Genomic DNA, 22004 nt, shown 5'->3' on the forward strand with positions numbered 1-22004 from the left:
CTGGAAACATAAAGAGGGAACCACAGCTGGATGGTAGGAGGGTGTGCTCAAGATATAATTGGGCCCCATACCCTCCAGGTGTTCAACCCACAAGCTGAAGATTTGTTAAGTTGCAGAGGCCCTCCCACAAGAGTGAGAGCTCTAAGCCCCACGTCAGTCTCCCCAGCTTGAGTCCTGGCATTGGGAAGAGAATGAGACCCCAGGACATCTAGTTTTGAAGGCCAAAGGGGCTTGTATCTAGGAGTTCCACAGGTCTGGAGGAAATGGCAACTCCATTAACTTGGGAAGCATGTATGGAAACTCACATGCACCAGGTCCAAGAGCAGAGGCAGTGATTTCACAGGGACCTGTGCCAGACCTGCCTGCTGGATATGATATATCTCCTGGGGACATGGGGGATATCTGTGGCTCATCCAGGAGACATAAAAGTTGGTGGCATACATTCTGGGAGTTTTCATCTATATGAGCTTTCTTGGAGGCTGACATCTTGATTGGATCATTAGCTCCAAGACCGAGCACCACCCAACAGCCTGTAGGGAAGCCTCAGGCCAAACAACATACATGTTGGGAACACAGCCACATCCATCAGCAGACTTCCTGAGCCACAAAGGCCTCTTGACACAGCCCTATCCACCAGAGATCCATGACCAAGCTTTGCCCAGCAGTGGGAAAGCATTGGCTCTTCCTGCCAGGAAACCTGCATAAGCCTCTAGATCAGCCTCATCCACCAGGGGCAGATACCAGAAATAGGAAAACAATCCCAATGCTTGTGTAAGGAATCCACAAACACATAGAAATATAGACAATATGAGGTGGCAAAAGAATATCTCCCAGTACAAGTCTCAAGAAAAAATCCCAGAAGAAGAAACAAGTGCTGAGGAGATAAGCAATTTATCTGAGAAAGAGTTTAAAGCACTGATGATGAAGGTCTTCAGAGAACTCAAGAGGAGAATAGATGCACTGAGTAAAGTTTTTGGGCAAAGTGTTGGAAAATATAAATTATACCCAGGGTTGAGGAACAAAATCACCAAAATAAATAACACACTAGGAGGAACCAAGAATAGACTAAATGAGGCTCTAGAAGAACAGACCAATGAGCTAGAAGACAGATGAGTGGAATGAACTTAAATATGAAGCAAAAACAGACACACAGATATAGAAAACAAACTTCTAGTTGCCAGGGTAGAGCGGGGTGGGAAGGGATAGAGTGGGATTTTGAGATTTGTAGATACTGACAGGTATATAACTGTTCTAAAAAATAAAGTCTATTAAAAAAGAAAGAATATTTGGGGAATGTATAGAAAGAGGAATTCATCTCAATCGACAGGTATTGTAGACAGAATCTAGTGTAGACTCGGCTTGGCTTCATATCCTCCAGAGGCTTTTAAAAGTCTAATCTCAGGTTCCTTATGAAAAGTTACAGCAAAGCAAAATCAAGATACCATGTGGTCAATCAGTATTCTTGCTGTACTTACATAATCAGACTAAGTTTAATGAGACTGGACTTATTTTGCAAACAAATTTGTCTATGATTCTCACTGATAGAAGAAGTTGTGACAATAGAGGTAAATTTTTGTTTCAGTGGAAAACCATGATGTACACTTCTGGGTCTGATCACACACGTCTTGACAGTCCTTGACAAATCCTGGATTATTCTAGTTTCCTCCAAAATCTCACTAAATCTCTCCAAATTAACCCTTGAAATCATTGTGAAGTAAAACTGCCCTTTTCCCAAGCTTGCAAAGTTGAAGCTAGAAAATGTATTATTAACATCAAGAAATTCACAACAGACCATGGATAGGCAACTTTTGTGTCAGCTGTTGTGTGGGCCACTCAGCAAGTTCACCTGAATTCCTGATGCCATCACCACGGACAGTCAAACTGAAATCTGGGACAACCATTGGATTGCCACTGCTACCCTCTATCCACTATCTAAAAACATATTGAGCCCAGCCTCTTCTTGATTAGCTGCCCTCTGGATTCCATTTTTTTTTCACTATTACTCTTTTTTCCCCCTCTGTTTTTCATAGAAACTACTCTTCACTAAATGCTGGATATCTAGCGCCCTCCAGCAAATGCACTCTACTAACAAGTCTTAACAGATGATTCAGCTGGTCCTTAATGAACCAAGTGTGTCTGAACAAGAACTGAGTTTATAGTATTCAAAGGAAAGAAGAACATTTGTCTCTTCTTTCCTTGAACAAGAAATAGCCTGACAAATATATCTTGTGGGAACTCTAACTGGAAAAGATTCATGCACTCCAATGTTCACAGCAGCACTATTTACAATAGCCAATGCATGGAAGCAACCTCAATGTCCATGAACAGATGACTGGATAAAGAAATCGTGGTGTATATATACAATGGAATACTACTCAGCCATAAAAAAGAAATAATGCCATTTGCAGCAACATGAACGGACCTAGAGATAATCATTCTAAGTGAAGTAAGCCAGAAAGAGAAAGAAAAGTATCATGTGATATCACATATATGTGGAATCCAAAAAGAAAAACAAAAAGGACAAAAGTGAACAGAACAGAACAGAGACAGACTCACAGATATAGAAAACAGGCTTATGGTTACCTGGGGGGAAAGGAGGTAGGGAGGGACAAATTGGGAGTTCAGGATTTGCAGATACTAACTACTATATATAGAATAGATAACATTATATTCTACTGTATAGCTCAGGGAACTATATGCAATAACTTGTAATAAAGTATAATGAAATAGTGTGTGTATATATATATATATATATATATATATATACACACACACACACACATATAAAACACATATATATTTATATATCTAAATCACTATGCTGTACACCAGAAATTAACAGCATTCTAAATTGAACATACTTGAGTTTAAAAAAAAGACTACAGGCAGGATATCTTATGTCGACTGCCTATGAATCACGCTGTAAAAAAGCAATAACCTCTCTTTTTCCTCTGTGCCATCTGTTCAGTGGTGGCTAAACTACAACTATGCCTAAGTGCATCTCCATCCACGCTGGCCACGCTGGTGTCCAGATTGGCAATGCCTGCTGGGAGATCTACTGCCTGGAACATGACATTAGGCACAATGGCCAGATGCTAAGTGATAAGACCATTGTGGGAGGAGATGACTCCTTCAACATCTTCTTCAGTGAAGCAGGTGCTGGCAAGCATGTGTCCAGGGCAGTGTTTGCAGACCTGGAATCCACAGTCATTGATGAACTTCACACTGGCATCTGCCACCAGCTCTTCCACCATGAGCAGCTCATCACAGTCAAAGAAGATGCTGCCAATATCTATGCCCATGGTCACTACACCATTGGCAAGGAGATCATTGATCTTGTCTTGGACCAAATTCAGAAACTAGCTGACCAGGTCTTCAGGGCTTCTTGGTTTTCCACAGCATCGGTGGGGGAACTGGTTCTGGGTTCACCTCCCTGATGATGGAAAATCTCTCTGTCAATTATGGTAAGAAGTCCAAACCGGAGTTCTCCATGTACCCAGCCCCCTCCAGGTTTCCACAGCTGTGGTTGAGCCCTACAACTCCATCCTCACCACCCATGCCACCTTGGAGCACTCTGATTGTGCCTTCATGGTAGACAATGAGGCCATATACAACATCTGCATTAGAAACCTCAATACTGAGTGCCCAACATACACTAACCTGCATAGGCTGATAGGTCAAGTTGTATCCTCAATCACTGCTTCCCTGAGGTTTGATGGAGCCCTCAATGTTGATCTGACAGAATTCCAGATGAACTTAGGTCCCTGTCCTCACATCCCCTTTCCTCTGTCCACATATGCCCCTGTCATCTCTGCTGAGAAAGCCTACCATGAACAGCTTTCTGTATCAGAGATCACCAATGCTTGCTTTGAGCCAGCCAACCAGATGATGAAATGTGACCCTCACCAGGGTAAATAGGTGGCTTGCTGCCTGTTATACCATGGTGATGTGGCTCCCAAAGATGTCAATGCTGCCATTGCCACCATCAAGATCAAACGTACCATCCAGTTTGTGGACTGGTGCCCCACTGGCTTCAAAGTTGGCATTAATTACCAGCCTCCCACCATGGTACCTGGTGGAGACCTGGCCAAAGTACAGCAAGCTGTGTGCATGCTGAGCAACACCACAGCCATTGCTGAGAGCTGGGCTCACCTGGACTACAAGTTTGGCCTGATGTATGCCAAGAATGCCTTTGTTCACTGGTACTTGTGTGAGGGCATGGAGGAAGGAGAGTTTTCTGAGGCTCATGAGGACATGGTGGCCCTTGAGAAGATTTATGAGGAGGCTGGTGTAGATTCTGTTGAAGGAGAGGGAGAGGAAGTAGGGGAGGAATAGTAAAGTTAAAATGTCACAAAGGTGCTGCTTTTACAGGGAAGCTTATTCTGTTATAAACTGAAAAGTTGTGGTCTGATCAGTTAATTTGTATGTAGCAGTGTATATTATCATATACAATTACTGACCTATGATTTAAAACACAACTTTTTGTTACAGACCCAAGGTATCCACTTCTCTGATTCCCTCTTTAAAAAAAAAAAAAAAAAGATTACAAAGAAGATCTGACAAGGATTAGTTGGTTTACCAAACTTTAATCAGACCCTTGAATCTTCTCCTAGGCCCATAATGGTACCTCCTTGTAAAATCTTCAGTAAGAATTCTGCTGAGTGTATTTTGCATGAGGCCTTCATCCTACAGGTCTGATCACCCTAGATATCTAATTAGGTTACTCATATTCCACCCCCCCACCAGGTAATGTCTGATCAGTCTGACTCATCTTCAACAAAAATCCTGTATGTCAGTTTACCGACTAATTCACTTGTCCTTTGTGTTTCCTATTAGCAATATGCCATCCAGTGATCCCACACTGAGGTCCTCTGATATAAATTCCCTCTTCCCAATTCTCTATTCTTCATTGAGCCCAGTTCTATATTGAGGTCTCTTTTTCCTTATTACTATAGTTCTGAATAAATATGTTTTTACCACATTAAATACTCTCCACATATGGCTGTCCTGTGATAGTCTTCATAATCATACAATGCAGTAACTCCCCCTTTGCCTGTTTACACAGAGGCATGAGGAGCCCAAAGTGGCCAGATGTCTTAAGCTCCACTCAGGAAAATTATTGTTCTGTCTCCTGGAAGAAACACTCCTTCACCAGGAACTACAAAGTCTAGGTGGGCAGAGCTTAATGTCATGAGAAAAGGGGAAAAAAGTTTCTAAGGGTAATATAGAATGTGATGCCCCTACCATTTCCACCCCTTCATTCCTGGACCTATTAACTGAATCATTACTGGAAGCTGATTCAGGACATGAATGACCTCCTGAAGAAACTTTCCACAGCCCTGCAATATACTGCCACCTTCCTAAGTTCCACTGAAACTGAGTCTTCAAAAGGCCCTTCCCGTGTTGTATCCATCCAGCTGCTTCAGGATGGTGGCAAACAGGGTGATATAGTGGATTCAATGGGCGTGCACCCCTTGCCTCACTTCTTTTGCTGCAAAGTGAATTCCTTGGACAGAAGCATTCCTTTGTAGAATGCTATGATAACAGATAAAACATCTTTAAGTCCACACTGTAGTCTTGGCAACAGCATGCACACAATCAAGGCAAATCCAGACCCACAGTAAGTGTCTGTTTCAACAAGGCTAAAATGATGCCTTCCATTATGAAAGCATCCTGATGTAATCAACATGCCAGCAGGGGTCTGTCTGAGGACCCCCTGGAATGTGCCAAATGAGAGACCCAGTGCTGCTACCACTTTTAGCAGATCAGGCACTCAGTCATGGTTAATGGAATCCCATGTTGATGAGCACAAGAATGACCTCCATCACTGCCACCACAGCCAACTTGTTCATGAGCCCTCTGGGCAAAGACTGGCATGGCAGGGAAAGAGGCTGACTGATACCCACAGAATGTGTTATCCTCCATGCTTTATTGTTGAAATCTTCCTCTTCTGGTGTCAAACCCTGGTGAGCACTCACATGGGACACACGTATCTTTTACTTTTTCCCAATGAGAGAGGTTAATCCACATACCTCTTCACCAAATTTCACATTTACCAGTTTTCTAATTATGTTCCTTTAAAGTCCCTTTGGCCTGACCATCAAGCAAAACCATTGCCTACAGCCCCAAATCATTATATAATCACACTTAAGGCCACTTTATCTTTCAAACATTACGCACAAGCAGGTGCACTGACTGCCTAAAATCCTGAATGGTGGGATGCTCACTGTCCATCCTCACTGTCCTTCATTGAAGCCCCAGGAAGATGCTGTAGCACTACCACTCTCCACTTTCACGTGATGCCTCCATATGGTGTAAAACCATCAGTAAACAGGCTTGCATCTTTTCTTTCTGTGTTAAGGAGCCAGAGGGAATTCCACCTTATGGGGTACAGGTATGGATGGAGGAGACCGCTTCTTCCTGTCACTTATGTGTAACTCCTGGCCTGTCTGGGCCAAATCATATATGTACCACTCCCATTTGACATAGGAGTGCTGCTGTGCCTGCCCAACTTTAAGACTTGTTGGGTTAAATAACACTTGGGCAGCTCCAGTCAAATAATGTCTTGGTGGCTCATGGTTTAATATTCAGTCTCTCATGAGGTTCAGACACAGAGCAAGAGTTGTTTCTCAAAAGGAGAATATTAATTGGAGGTTGATAGCTGGACCTTGCTCTAAAATCCTAACTACCTATGCTGTGATTTATCTGTGGGCTGGCAAAGGCTTCAAATAGCATCCCTGTCAACCAATGGAGCTTCAAGAACCATTATGTCAGCTGGGTTACATGATCCAAGTGGCAGAATGGCTTGCACAGCATCCTGGACCCATTACAGTGCCTTCTCTTCTCCCCCACAACCAACCTCAAAACTTGTAGCTTCTTGTCACTTGATGCATGGGACTGGCTAACACACCCAAATGAGGAATATGTTGCATCCAAAATCAACATGCCCACTGGATATTGTGCTTCTTAGTTCTAAAAAGGGATACAGATACAACAATTTGCCCTTTACCTTAAAAAGGGTATCTGGACATGTCTCACACCTTTTGGCTCCCTAGAGATGGCACTGAAGCAGAAGCTCCTGGGCTTTTATTGGAATTTGATCTCCACCTTCTGACATGCAAATGTCTTACCATTAAGTCTAGAATAGTTGCTGGTCTTCCTCTCTAGGTCCAAGCAGCATAACTTCATAATTCAATGCAACAACATAATGGACCAGCGTGATATCTTGTGGGAGGGAGGGGTGATCAACATCCCTGCAAACTAAACTGACACTGATAGACAGTTGATACATCCATTAGGAAGGACAGTGAAGGTGCATTGCTGGCCTTGCACATGTAATGAAACTGTTTCTAGTAGGCACTAAGGTGAAGGAGGCATTTGCCAGATCAACAGGTCACTACTGGGTATCAGAGTATGTGTGAATTCATTGTATCAATAAAACCACATTTAGTACAGCAGTTGCATCAGTATGTTAATCTCCCAACAATCCACTGTCATCCTTCAATACATTTGTCCTCTGTCCAGGCCAAATAGAAGAGTTGAAATGGGGACTTTAAAGTATTGGCTCTTTAAAGTGTATCTAAGTTCCTTAAAGCTCTCAGGCCATATCTGATTGGATGTGCAACATTCTCAAATATAAAATTCTAGTCAAAGCCACTGTAATGTAACCAATGTTTAGAATTGTGTCCTGTTGTAATTAGAAGATATTTTCTTGAACTAATGCAAATTACAATAGTGCCATACTTATAAGCATTCAATTTCTGGAGGGATCAAGTAGAATCAAAAAAAAAAAAAAGTAATTGTCACATCTTTGGTCACAAAGTGATACTTTACCAAATTGGTGTACATTACAGATAGCTTAAGGGAAGTTTCCTTCAGCCCAGAAAACAAAATTTTAAAAAAAGAGCAGTTTCAAACAAAATGTCCACAGTTAAAATTCTGATATAGTTTATTTGATGAGGGATATTAGTTATTTCTGTGGCATGAAACATTTTAATATGGTAATCTGAAAACTAAGGTGTTGATAACTTTATCACTTCTAATTTGACAATGTGTCCTGGGTAATTTAACTTACAATATAAACCAAATTAGTTTGGCATCTACCTTTTAAAAGATAAGATACAAATACTTGGAGATTTTTCAAAGGCCTTCTGGAAAATCTCAAAGTTAATTTGAGGTCAAAAAGACTGTATTTAAAATCTGTTTTTGAGAAGCTGCCAAAATTTCAAAAGGATGAACACTTCACTAAATATGATATCCAGTCACTGTGAAACAGTGAATTCATTTAATCCAACTGACAAAAGATTTCAAAGGAAAATATGTACAGTTATATAGTTGTAAAGTATCTAGCTATTTTAATATCAAGAACTCAGTTTTCTTTATGTAATCAAGGATATGATAAAGACAATCTGAATTACAGGAAACCATTTTAAGATATAAATATTAGATTCCAAGGCAAACACTTAAAACCTAAGGAATAAACTTTTCTTACAATTTCTTATCAAGAGCAGACTGCGAAGCTAAGTAAAGTTTGTTGTTTTAGCAGAGAAAGAAAAGCAAATTCTAGTTTAGCATCATGGTACTATTAATGCTAAGACAGAGCTTTTAAACCCTTGTAAATAATTCTTCCAATCTTAGCACTGACCACAAAAGATGCTTTTTCCAAGATTCCTTTCCCATACATCTTCTATAACAAAAAAACCAGATCTGAATCACTTTTCTGTACACTGGAAACTAACACAATACTGTAAATCAACTATACTTCAATTTAAAAAAAAATCATGTCTTACTTTTCCTGCATATAGAACTATTTTTTACGTTATTTCTCATGGAACTATCATTTATAAATATCAATTTAAAAATTTAACCATTAGTCACCTTTCTTTTAAAGAGAAAGCTAGGAAGTAAGCAATTGTTAACTGGCACATATTATCATTCAATGGCAAATTTATTAATAAATAACTTCATAACTTTCTAGATGCAGGTGCCTTTTTCATAGTATAACTTCACACATTTGAAAATGGACCCAAATAGGAGAGTTCTGGTCAAGATGGCAGAGTGATAGGACCACGAGCTTGCCTCATCTTGTGACTACAATGAAACCAGAACTGAATGCTAAACAACCATTGAAAAAAGACTGGACCTAACAAAAAAGATCTTCTGCAACTGGAAACATAAAGAGAGAATTACAGCAGGATGGTAGGAGGGGTGTGCTCATGATATAACTGGGCTCCATACCTCCCGGGTGGGTGACTCACAAGCTGAAGATTTGTTAAGTCACAGAGGCCCTCCCACAGAAGTGACAGCTCTAAGCCCCACAACAGGCTCCCCAGGTTAGTTCCCAGCATTGGGAAGGGGAGAGCCCAGGACATCTGATTTTTAAGGCCAGGGGGGCTTGGCTCTGAGAGCCCCACAGGACTAGGGAAACAGAGACTCCATTCTCTTGAGAAACATACATGGAAATTCACATGCAACAGGTTCAAGGGCAGAGGCAGTGATTTCATAGGAACCAGGGCCAGACCTGCCTGCTGGATTTGGAGGGTCTCCTGGGGCCATGGGGGATGGCTGTAACTCATTCAGGGGACATAAAAGCTGGTGACAGACATTCCAAAATGTTAATCTTCATAAGCTTTCCTGGAGGCTGACATCTTGATTGGTTCATTAGCTTCAAGACTGAGCCCCACCCAACAGCCTGTAGGGGAGCCTCAGGCCAAACAACATACAGGGTGGGGACACAGCCCCACCCATCAGCAGATCTCCTGAGCCACAAATGCCGCTAGACACAGCCCTACCCACCAGAGGTCCAGGACCAAGCTTCACCCAGAAGTGGGCAGGCACTGGCTCCTCCTGCAGTGAACCCTGCATAAGCCTCTAGTCCAGACTCATCCTGCAGGGACAGATATCAGAAATAAGAAAACAATAATCCTATTGCCTGTGAAAGGAATCCACAAACATAGAAACATAGATGATATGAGGCGGCAAAGGAACATCTCCCAGGTCAAGGCACAAAATAAAATCCCAGAAGAAGAAATAAGTGATGAGGAGATGGGTAATTTGTCTGAGAAACAGTTTAAAGTAATGATGGTGAAGTTGTTCAGAGAACTCAAGAGGAGTATAGATGCACAGAGTGAAGTTTTTAGCAAGAGTTGGAAAATATAAAGAATACTCAGAGTTGAAGAAAAAAAATCACTGAAATGAACAATACAGTAGAAGGAACCAAGAATAGACTAAATGAGGAAGAAGAATGGATCAGTGAGCTAGAAGAAAGATTAGTGAAAATCACTACTTCAGGACAGAAAAAAGAATAAAAAGGAATGAGGATAGTTTTAAGAGAACCCTGGGACAACATGAAGCACACTAGTATTTCATTATAGGTGTTTCAGAAAGAGAAGAGAGTGAGAAAGGATCTGAGAAAATTTTTGGAGAGATAATAACTGAAAACTTCCCCACCTTGGGAAAGGAAATAGTCACTCAAGTCCTGGAATCACAGAGAGTACCACACAGAATCAGCCCAAAGAGTAACACACCAAGGCATATAGTCATCAAATTGACAACAATTAAGGATAAAGAGAAAATATTAAAATTAGCAAGAGAAATGCAATAAAACATACAAGGGAACCCCCACGAGGTTACCAGCTGCTTTTCAGCAGAAACTATACAGGGCAGAAGGGAGTGGTACAATATATTTAAAGTGATGCAAGGAGGAAACTTACAACCAAGAATACTCTATCCAGTAAGGCTTTCATTCAGATTTGATGTAGAAATCAAAAGTTTCGCAGATAAACGAAAGCTAAAAGATTTCAGCACCACCAAACCAGGTTTACAACAAGTGTTAAAGGAACTTCTCTAGTCATCAAGCCATAAGAAAAGAGAACAGAAAGAAGAAAGAGAAAAAAAAAAGAGAGAGAGAGAGAGAGAGATACCTACAAAAGATTGCTTTGGCTGTTCGGGGTCTTTCATGGTTTCTTATAAATTTTGGAATTGTTCTAGTTCTGTGAGGAATGTCACGAATATTTTGATGAGGGTTGGGTGGGATCTGTGGATTGCTTTGGGTAGTGTGGCCATTTTGATAGTGTTGATTCTTCCATTCCAAGAGCACAAGAAATCTTTCCATTTCTTTGTGTCATTTCAGTTTTCAGAGTATAGGTAACCTCCTTGGTTAAGTTTACTTCTAGGTATTTTGTTGTTTCTGAGGTAATGGAAATGTCTCTGCCAGTTAAAAAATTCTGGTTTTTGAAATGAAAAAAAAAAGTGAATGAAGGTCCACAAATGGCAAAATATCCTTTTTTATGGGTGAATTGTATTCCATAGTATATATATATGCTGCATCTTCATTGTCTATTCAACTATTGGTGTGCACTTGGGATGCTTCCATGTCTTGGTAATTATAAATAATGTTGCTGTTAATAGCAGGTTGTATGTATCTTTTTGAGTTAATTCTTAGTTTATGGTTGGCTTTATTCCTTTGTTAACTATGTAAATCAAAAGGCTAAAGCCCTAAACACTCTTAGAAACAATGAACAACACATATATGTAAATTTTAAAATATATGTGCAGTAAAAAAAAAAAGATATATCAAGCCATGAAAGACATACAATAAACTTAAAAAGATATATTACTAAATGAAACAAGCCAGTCTGAAAAGGCTACAAACTGTATGATTACAACCAAATGACATTCTGGAAAAGACACAGCTACAGAAACAATAAAAGGATCATGGTTTCCATGGGTTTGGGGAGAGGGAGGGAGGAATGAATAGATAGAGCACAAGGGATTTTTAGGGCAATGAAATTATTCTGTATGATACTATAGTGGTGGCTTCATGTCATTATGTATTTGTCAAAACCCATAGAATGTACAACATCAAGAGTAAACCTTAATGTAAACTATGGACTTTGGTTGATAATAATGTGTCTATATTAATTGATTGTACCAAATATACCACACGGATAAGGGATGTTGAGGGTAGGGGAGTATATATGTGTGGGTGGGGAGGGCTATGTGGGAACTCTGTATTTTCTTCTCAATTCTGCTCTACACCTGAAACTGCTGTAAAACAATAAAGTCTATTAATAAAAAGAAAATGGACCCAAATATGTTTAGCTTCTCTATACGATTTTTAAAAGTATGCCAAATGTAGACAAACTTTTGTTCAGCAATTAATGTTTCCATATTTTATCTTATTTGGAAAAGACCTATATGCTAATGAATACACATTATTGACCTTAAATTAGTATACCTTTAACGTTTCAAGTTACCAAAAAGTTTGTAAAATTATTTTAAGTAGGTATAGTATGAAACAAAACTGTTGTTGAAAAGTTCATGTCTATATTTTATCACACCTACACCTATTAATCTACTTCTGCTTAACAAGTATGTGTGAACTGATCAAGAAAACATGATGGGTTAAAGAAGCAAATCTAGCCATCATCCTATGTTCTTTTTCTTGCTGACAAATTAGGCAATGATCAAAAAATTATCACAGAGGCTAAAAACCTAAAAAGTTAAATGTATGGTTCTTGTGTCTTTAGTATTTTTTTAAAATTTTCTACTGTGCTTGACATGCATCAGGTAATTCATTTTTATTGCACATTTTGTTCTTAGGTTGGATTTATAGTTTTATAATCTTGAACATCGAGTAGAGACATAATAAGCTTGTTTGACTGTTAAACCTAGGAAGAAAAAAAAAAAAACCTGTATGTCTGCATTATATTTAATGCTGAAAAACCTGAAAACATACTTGTTTTACTTTACCAACAGTTTTTAAAACTAACTTTGTTTAACAAACATTATCTCAAATCATGTGAAATTAACAAATTAGATTGCTTTTTACATTTCTGAGGTTTAGGAACTTAATATATGGAAGCATTCATTCATCTCTAAGCCAATTTGAATAGAGCTTTTAAGGGATTTTATAAGTTGATTTAGAAATAATTTGGGGAGGTAGAAAGTGTCACACATACATTACATATATGCATACATACATAACCACAGAGACACATGCAAACAGAGTTCTTATATACTTCATTCTAAAATTTATATCTGTGACTCAGTGAAACATAATGATACAATCTAATTGGTTTATCTCTACTTTATATATTTATCTGAACTGTGTTTTTGGCAAATGGGACAAATAAAGGTTACATGTTAACCAATATTCATGGAGGAGACTTTTAAGATTTCCTTTTGCCCTGAAATATAATCTAATGGAGGCCATGGATAAAATTTTAGGCCAGTGATGAGGAGACATCTAGCTCTATCTGGATGTCTCCAAAACCCAACCCAGTGGACAAAACACTATATTCCCAAATAACATTCTGTTCTCATTTCACCCTCAGGTTGCTACTGCCAACTACATAATTGTCACTTCCCACCTGTTTCTAAAAGAATGAAGTCACTGGCCACTGCAGTCACTGACCTTCAAAACAACTTGAAAGGAGTTTAGGGTGGAGATCAGGAATGAGGCACCCTGTGCTCTGGGGAAAACTGGCAGAACAGGACTTCAGGTAGTTAATTACTTTCAGGAAAATATTTTATAAACCCAATTTCTTGCATTTCTCATATCTAGAAAACACTAAAATCATTAATGGAGACGTCTTTTCTTCATGACTAACAGCAATATTCTTATGACTAGCAGTAAATTTCTGCCAAAATGTGTGCTTGACTGCAGGTACCTCTCTTCACCAAAGTCACATGTGTACTGTCCTCCCCTCTTGCCTCTTCAGAGAAGTTCCTCAGAGCTATCTAAGAGGCTGCCTCCATCATTTTTCTACAGCCATCATTTTTCCCCAAATAAAACAGAACTCACAATTCTCACATTGTGCATTTTTTCAGGAAATAGTTTTGTTGCTCCAAAGAAGGGACCAAGAGCAGACTTCTTCCCATCACTTTAACTCTACAAGGACCCAGAGCTTAGTACCACCAAAGGCCTCTTGTGTCCATCTGCCTCCTTGGAGAGTCCAGACAAATTTGGTAGAGTCTCTCCTGGCTCTCAGATCTCCTATATTGGTTGATGATCCTGAGTTTTATTTTGTGGTGTATAACAGGTACCTGACCCCTAATTTGAAAGATACTGGAAGAGTGCCTACCTAATTAAAAGACACTGGGGGGAGCCTGGTTGAAAGACAGTGGGCTTTTCTTAGTTGAAAGACATTGAGTGGTTTGGACTGAGTGGTTGGGTAGGAGGCTGATCTGATAGCTTTCCTCAATTCAGCGGCCTTATTAGAATTTGTTGGAATAAAAGTGAAGATATTACTTGAGACCTTCACTCTGAAGACAATGGACAGGTCTCCTCCCAGTTGGGCATGTCTTTCACAGACAACTGACAAATTTATGGGAGTGGTGGGTGTAGAGTTCTTGTACTGTGCAGTGGTCACATAGGAAAATCCATTATTTAATTAATTAAAACATTTGCTCATTTAGAGATCATGCACAAGAATTGACCATTCAATGATCCAAGCACCCAAGGTGGTCTCTGAGCACCCAAGGTGGCCTTAGACCACAAAAGGGAGAAATCAAGACACATAAGAAGGATGAAATGACTCTCAGGTGATGCTTAGAGGAGTTCAGCTCACAAGAAGCACACTGGCCCACCACACAATTCCATTAGTTCATCATACCCATGACAAATTCAATTTTAAAGTGGGAAATAGATCCTTTCAAACAGAGAAATGAGGGGTATCAGAAAGCCAGCCTCCAACTAACTCTCCAGCCACGTTTATGTATGTACAAAACTTATACTCACAAGTACTTAATTGGGAATTAAAGAAAAATCTTGCCCTGAAAATGGCCAATATGAGCTCTTCTACTGCATACACAGTTCTTAGAGAAAGCTGGCTTGACACAACATCTTTTCAGAATTCTGACTCTGAGGGAACAAGCCCTTCTAGGAAAAACTGGTTTTCTTTCCCTGTGCCTTGAGATACAAACATTGTACCAGGGCTCCCAGAAACACTTACCTTATCTGTATCATCTCTAATTCTGAAACTGAAGGGGGAAATGGGGGAAATAGGCCATTTAAATTTAACTTATTACAGCTGTAATTTATAAACTAGTGAGTTTTATAGTGTAATACCTGATTCGTGACTAAGTTTTAAAAGGAAGCTATGAAATCTCCAGTTGTGCGTATATGTCTATAACTTTGGATGGTATTATCAAAATTCATTTGCAAATGAACCCTGCTTAATTGGTTTAAGGGAAATTAAGCACCTATATAAATTCTCAGACATATAAGAGGAAACTGGCCAGAATGAATTTCAGGCTCATGTGAACTAGGAAATAGTCAATATTAAATTAATACCTGGTATTAAAGTTTTTTAATGAATTAATGTAGATGATTTAGAGTCATCAAACATATTAAGTATAGTACTTTTAATGTACCTAAATTTAACAGAAGTCAAATGAGATTATATCTGTTGTCAATTTGTCAGCAAAAAAACATAACTTGGTATGATGAAATTTTTATAAGTAAATTAAATATAAATGAGATAAGAGCTTTTGGGTGAACTCTTCAGGAATAATTATATTTTAGAACTTCTACTTAATCTCTCCAGACATTTGGTAACTTGAAATTTTAGAGTTACACTAAACTAAGTTAAAGGATGGAAGTTTACTGAGTAGTTAGGCCATTCCCAAATAATATATTGAAACATTAATTACTGAACATAGGATTCCTTTTGCAGAGAAACTATCAATATTTAGGACTATTTTTAAACTTCTATTTTTTTAATTTTTTTTTTGGGGGGGGAAGGTAATTAAGCTTATTTATTTATTTTTGATGGAGGTAATGGGGATTGAACCCCAAGACCTCATGCATGCTAAGCACACACTCTACCATTGAGCTAAACCTTCTCCTTAGGACTGTTAATGCGTTTGGTGCCACACTGAGATGTTTTCTGTAAGAAAGCACACCATTTTAGAAATTGTCATTGGTATTTAAGCTTGGCAATCTACAGAATGCTAATGTAAAAGATGGTTCCTAATTGCTTACTTCTTAGGTTTCACTAGAAATCAAGGTTTTTAAGAGTTGAAGATTCTAATTTAAATATGTAATTAAATCTACTAGAAATAATAAGGGGAACGTTTCAGTACACAGTAGCAAAGTGGGATGTGTGTTTCTAATAAAAGAAGGTATAAGGAATTGAATTGCATTTTGTTAAGTAAAAATAAAATAATTTTGTCCTAGAGCTGGTTGTTTCTGGATGGTTAAAGAAAAATAGACAAACTAATACAATACAGAAAGTTATGGAAGGTTTGTAGAAAATGAACCCTGAAAAAATAGTTTTGTGCATGGTAAAGACTGGTTAAGTTTATATTGAATTTAATTAAGTAAATAGTTTTATTAAAAGTAAGCTGATGCAAGATGAGTTTGGTTTTCTCCTTCTGTTAATAAAACAAAGTTTTCTTAAACTATTAAGTTACTTTGATAAGATTTTAAGTTTATTTACCTTTCAAGTGATCTGTTCCATATTTGCCTTTGAAATATTTTATTGTCACTTTGGTTAAGTGAATAAGTATGTTTCACAGTGACCTATGATCCTATTTTACCAAGTATCTTAAGGCATTTTTTATTTTTTTGGACAAACTTTCCAAATTCTAATGAAGTTCATTTGACCTCTAGCTAACTGTGGGATGCTTCAAAGGGCCCCTGAAAGATCACAAAGAGAGATATTAAATAAATTAGGTTCATTTGATATGTTAAATTACATGGAAGCATTGTCAAATGAGTAATAAACTTCTTAAGTTATACTATATGAGTAAATGTTATTAATCTAGATATTCTAGAAATTATATGGAGTTCCTAAAAAATCTGGTATGTCTTGGTAAAATGTTATCAGTCATAATTCTAGTTATTATTTTAAAATATTGTATGTCACAGCGGTAACCACATTTATTTGTCAGTTGCATTGTAATCAGCTCTTTAACCGTGTCTTCTTAAGAGTTTTGTTATTAATAGATACTTACTCTTTTACTCTAATGCCTTTGCAAAAATGCTTCCTCTTCAAGAAGATTCTTAGCAAGAACTTTTTGACAAGTACAGGTTTCTGGTAACTTTTAGGTCATACTGGTGAACTGGGTAAGAAATTAAAGAATTCTAATGGAAAACCTTATGGCTTCATAATAAAAAGGATTACTTACATAGGAATGAGTGAATTGGTGAATATGGTTATAATTATTATAGTTTCTATCTGAAATATTATTAGTTTTTAATCTGTGTTCCCCAGATATAAGGAAAGCCTTTCCCTTAAGCTAATTATGGCTTACAGCAATTTGGCAAATTATACATTTGCAAGCAAAATTGAAATATTTATATTTTCTTTCTATCTGATCCCTGCAGATACTGGAAGCTCTTATGTTCCCAACATCTTTATCAGGTAAATTGTGAAGGCCACCTCCTAACAGGTACAAGAATCTCAAGGTATTTTGGGGACCTTCAAAAGGGAGGAATTCATCCAAATCTATAGATACCACAGGTGAAATCTGTGACAAGACCTTGGAATGGTTTTCCTGGCCTTGAGAGACCTTTTAAAACTTGACTCTGAGATTCCTTATAAAAAGTTCCAACAAAGCCAATTTTAGAAGAGTCCGTATGATCAATTACAGTTATGTAAATCATTAGACCAATTTTATTGACAGCTGACTTATTTCACAAATTAGTCTTAACTTGGCTATATTTGGTGGTTTTAGAAAGAAAATATTATGTTTAAGCAGGTATTAAATTCTAGTTTTGTTAATTAAGGTATGTATTTAATAAGACTCACTTCTCAGACAGCACCTTGCTGTTACATTATTGTAAAGTGTAACTGAATTGTTAAAAGGACACTCTAAGTTTGTTTCTGAAGCTTATCTCAGTAATATATCTTGGGATGAAGATCAGATACCTCATGACCTGCAACCAGGGAATTATGAATACTGGAAAAGACAGTATTTAAAAGACTATCAACAAGCTAGATGGGATACTTTTAACTAGCTCATGTACAGTGAAACTGGAGGGAATTCACCCCTGTATTAATATTTCCACTGAGAAAGGGCCCATACACTGAATTGGCCTATAGAGGACTGCTGACCTTACCTTAAAACAATACTCTAAACTAACTATAACTCAATTTAAAAAGATTAAAAAATAAATTAATAAATAAATACTGTGCTGTATGCATAAGCAAAGAACAAAAATGAAAACCAAACAACAATACTCAACAAAGGAGAAACTACCAGGTCAGGATGAAAAGATGACATCTTACATAGACAGCTGACAAGATGCCAAACAAAGCCTAAATACCAATTATTTTGAAAACTGCTCACCCTTATGCTTATAAACCAAATATATTTCTTTCTTGGATACAATCTGATGTAGAGTTTAAAATTAATCCAATTGTTGGGGTTATGGTCAATTACTTATATCCAGTACTTCTAGGTTATCTTAGTGGATTTCTCCACTCACTCCAAGACTCCAATTGGATGGTCCTTAGGAAATTATTCTAGAAGAAAGCAGTCAGAGTTCTGTTTGGGTCACTATTGATATTTATAGGATGGGACTGCCTCATTCAGCCAATCAATCATACTTGCTCTGACCATCACCATAAATGTATATTTTCTTTTAAAGTTACCCAAGCTCAATCAGAGCAACAAGTAAAATTTCAGCCACAGAATATGATCTCCCTCAGTTGTAGGATGGACTTATATGGCTAATACCAGGCTATGATCATTTAACTTTCAGGCTCCCCTTTTGTTGGGAAAAATTAAGCCATAACAAGTATAACCAGCCTAGTAATATTAGTAAATTAAGCTTGGTGCCTTATGAGAAATGCCAATATATCAATTCCCTTAAAGGTAAGAACTGGTACAGAATGGACTAAGTCAGACAACCTAGTCCATTTCTAATGAAGTTCTTGGCTTAAATTTTCACTTATGACCTTACTAATATTATTGACTGTATTACTTGTATTCTGTCTACTTCACAAGAATGTTTCCTGCATTACCAAATGTGTGCCTGAGTTTTGAAAACTAGGTGACCTGACCAGTTGACCAGACATACAGTTCTATAGAAAATCCAATGATTGTAACAACATAACTCAGATATGGGAGGAAGTAACAGAGGGAAATATTTCCTGGACCATTAACAGATTAGTAAGACAGGTGGGCCAGAGGCTTTTGGCTACTATTAATAAGGCCTAGTTCAGTAATAGCACATGGAGTGGCTTATCAATGAAATCTTTGCCTGACCTAGAAATGAGCATTCCTAATACTGAGGGATAATATGGTCATGAACTGCTTCCCAACTCATGGTCAAATTTAGGACCATGAAGGGGCACTTACCATCTGTTTCTACAAGAATTAAGTCACTAGCCACTGTAGCCACTGACCTTCAACACATCCTGAAAGGAGTTCAGGGTGGAGATCAGGAATGGGGCACCCTGTGCTCTGGGAAAAACTGGCAGAACAGGCCTCAGATAGATATTTTCAGGAGATGATTTTATGCGCCCAAATTCTTGCATTTTTTCACATCTAGAAAAGCATTAAAATTATTAACAGAAGTATCTGTTCCTTGTGTCTAGCAGCAAGTCTCTGCCAATATGTGTGCTTTACTGAATGTATCCCCTTTGCTAAAATCATATATATATGAACATATATACACACACACACACACACACACACACACACACACATATGAACCTCCCCCCTTATTTCTTTGGAAAAGTTCCTCAGAGCTATCTGAAATGCTGTCTCTTGGGCTATAGTCCTAATTTTGCCCCAAGTAAAACTTTACTCAAAACTCTCACATTGTACATTTTTTAGTAGACATTATTTTTGGGTGCCCCTCAATCCCTTGAGAGCCCTTGATGGAGGGTAGGGGACCGAGAGTTCAAGTGGCTGCAGAGAGAAGAGAGGCTGAGGTGGGAAAAGTCTGGTTGGTGGAAAGAGGGACGGAGGAGGTAGGGGTTTGAAGGGGGACATATCAAATGACTCAAGGGAACTGGAGAGAAGAGCCAAATCAATAAAAGGAGGAAACAGGAGCATCTGTGATGGGAAAGGAGAGGTTTTACAGATGCTAGTGTGGGAAGACCTTAAGTTTCCCAAAGAGGCCACTGAAGTATGAAATCACCCTTAGTAAAATCATGCCAACAAGAAAGCACAGAGTTTGCAGAACACAGTTTCAGGAGTTTAAGAGGGGAGTTTCCATCCACTGAGAAGCTCCCATGATCTTAACTAATGAAATTTTGACACTTAAGATCAGAAAGCTTGGAACTCCAACCCAACTTGCGCTTACCTGGCTTCTAGGAACAGAAACCTAACACTCTCATCCCAGCCTCTCTTTGTCTGAAACTCTAACCTACCTTTGAAAGTATACTTCATTCTTAAGAATGAACATCTGTCCCTACCAGCTCCAGGGAACACTTGTCTGGACCAATTGTTTAGAAGTTGAACTCACCAATGGATCTCTGATCAGTCAGGAGTCAAGATGAAGTCTTCAGATGAAATTTTCAAAGATGTACACTTAGGGTTCTGGGAATGTGGTCTGTGCAGCAGCGATGAAACTGATCCTCTCCAAGTTATACAGATGTAGCTGTCAAAGGAAGACCACAGCTGGATATTAGTTAAAGTGATCAAAACAGAATTTACCCAGGACTGTTGAAATAGGGAAAAGGAGACACCAGTATGGAACTGGGCTCAATTCCAAATAAAGCAGTGACAATGTTAATTTATAGCCAAGGATCCTTGTGGGAGTCTGGATGGAAAATTACTAAGAGGAAACTTTAGAGGGTATAGGGGTTTCTGTCTAATTGACCTAACAGGGTTCTTGATGAAGACAGGGCAGTCTGATCAGGTATCACCTGGTACACAGTGCAGGATGAGAAACCTGATAGATAAACAAGATCATACTGTATAGCACAGGGAAATATATACAAGAACTTGTGGTAGCTTACAGTGAAAAATAACGTGACAATGAATATATGCATGTTCATGTGTAACTGAAAAATTGTGCTGTACATGGAAATTGACAAATTTGTAAAATGACTATAACTCAATAAAAATGTTAAAAAAAAAAGAAGAGTGATCAGATATGGAGGATAAGACACTCTTGCTAAACTGACACAATTCTTGCTAAGGTTTTTATTTTTGTTTTGTTTTGTTTTTTGGGTTTTTTTTTTTGGTATTTTTTGTTTGTTTGTTTTTTGTTTGTTTTTAACAAGCAAGTGCCCATATGGGCCTAGGAGAAGGCTCAGGAACCTGACTAAAGTTTGATCAAACAAAGAATCTTTGTCATTATCAAAGGGAAATTGGACAATTCCTACACAATGGAGGTAAGGAACAGTATGTCTGGAATATAGACTATCCTGTAGAGATTCTCTTGATATTACCCTGCTCTGTGATTAAGGTCAAGGGAAAAATGCAACAACTCAATCCAAGCAACACTGGCAATGGCCCAGACCCTTCAGGAGTGAAGCTGTGGGTCAGCCCCACCAGGTAAGGTGAAAGGGATCCAGAACTTTTAGTAGGAAAAAGGTTGCTATAAAGACTAGCTACTGCTAAATAACCAGCTATAGAAACAAGGAGTGTAAGTGTCATGAGCATTTCCTTCCTATACTGTTAGGGGTATGTCTGTGTGTGTGTATATACATACATTGAGCAATCCCCTCTTCTTTTCTGACCATGTAATATAAAATATACTGGATTTACATAAATAGTATTTAAGCACTATTAATTTTAATCACACTATTTGTTCCTGAATGTCAGGAGAAGAGTTATCTTTATTCAAGGACTTTACCTCCTCTCCTGAGGAAGGGGTAAGCATGTTTTTGGTTGTATGCAGGACAGTTTTATCATGTTAGGGAGAATTATGACCTTGTGATTATCTTCATTTGGAGATTGAGTATGTTTTAAGGTGATACTTATAGATGCAAATTTGGCAAGGGGAGGTCTGTGATGATCAATTTTTCATGTCAGTTTGACTGGGCTAGGGGAAGTGCAGATAGCTATACATCTTGAACTCTGGCAGTGTCTGT

At 38.3% G+C, this 22004-nt stretch overlaps 1 long non-coding RNA gene and 1 pseudogene across 3 annotated transcripts in view; one reads left to right on the top strand and one right to left on the bottom strand.

The window, feature by feature from the left end:
* LOC105081146 (uncharacterized) overlaps positions 1 to 22004 on the bottom strand; it is a 69754-nt gene that overhangs the window by 36083 nt on the left and 11667 nt on the right. For all 3 annotated transcript variants that reach the window (XR_836402.3, XR_012502683.1, XR_012502682.1), the window contains exon 3: positions 20429 to 20563. This is a non-coding gene — a long non-coding RNA (uncharacterized LOC105081146). The remainder of the gene's footprint in view (positions 1 to 20428; positions 20564 to 22004) is intronic.
* Positions 2988 to 4335, top strand: LOC105081145 (tubulin alpha-1A chain-like; annotated as a pseudogene).

The sequence above is a fragment of the Camelus bactrianus genome, chromosome 27, assembly GCF_048773025.1.
Source record: "Camelus bactrianus isolate YW-2024 breed Bactrian camel chromosome 27, ASM4877302v1, whole genome shotgun sequence".
In the NCBI taxonomy this organism is placed as follows: Eukaryota; Metazoa; Chordata; class Mammalia; order Artiodactyla; family Camelidae; genus Camelus; species Camelus bactrianus.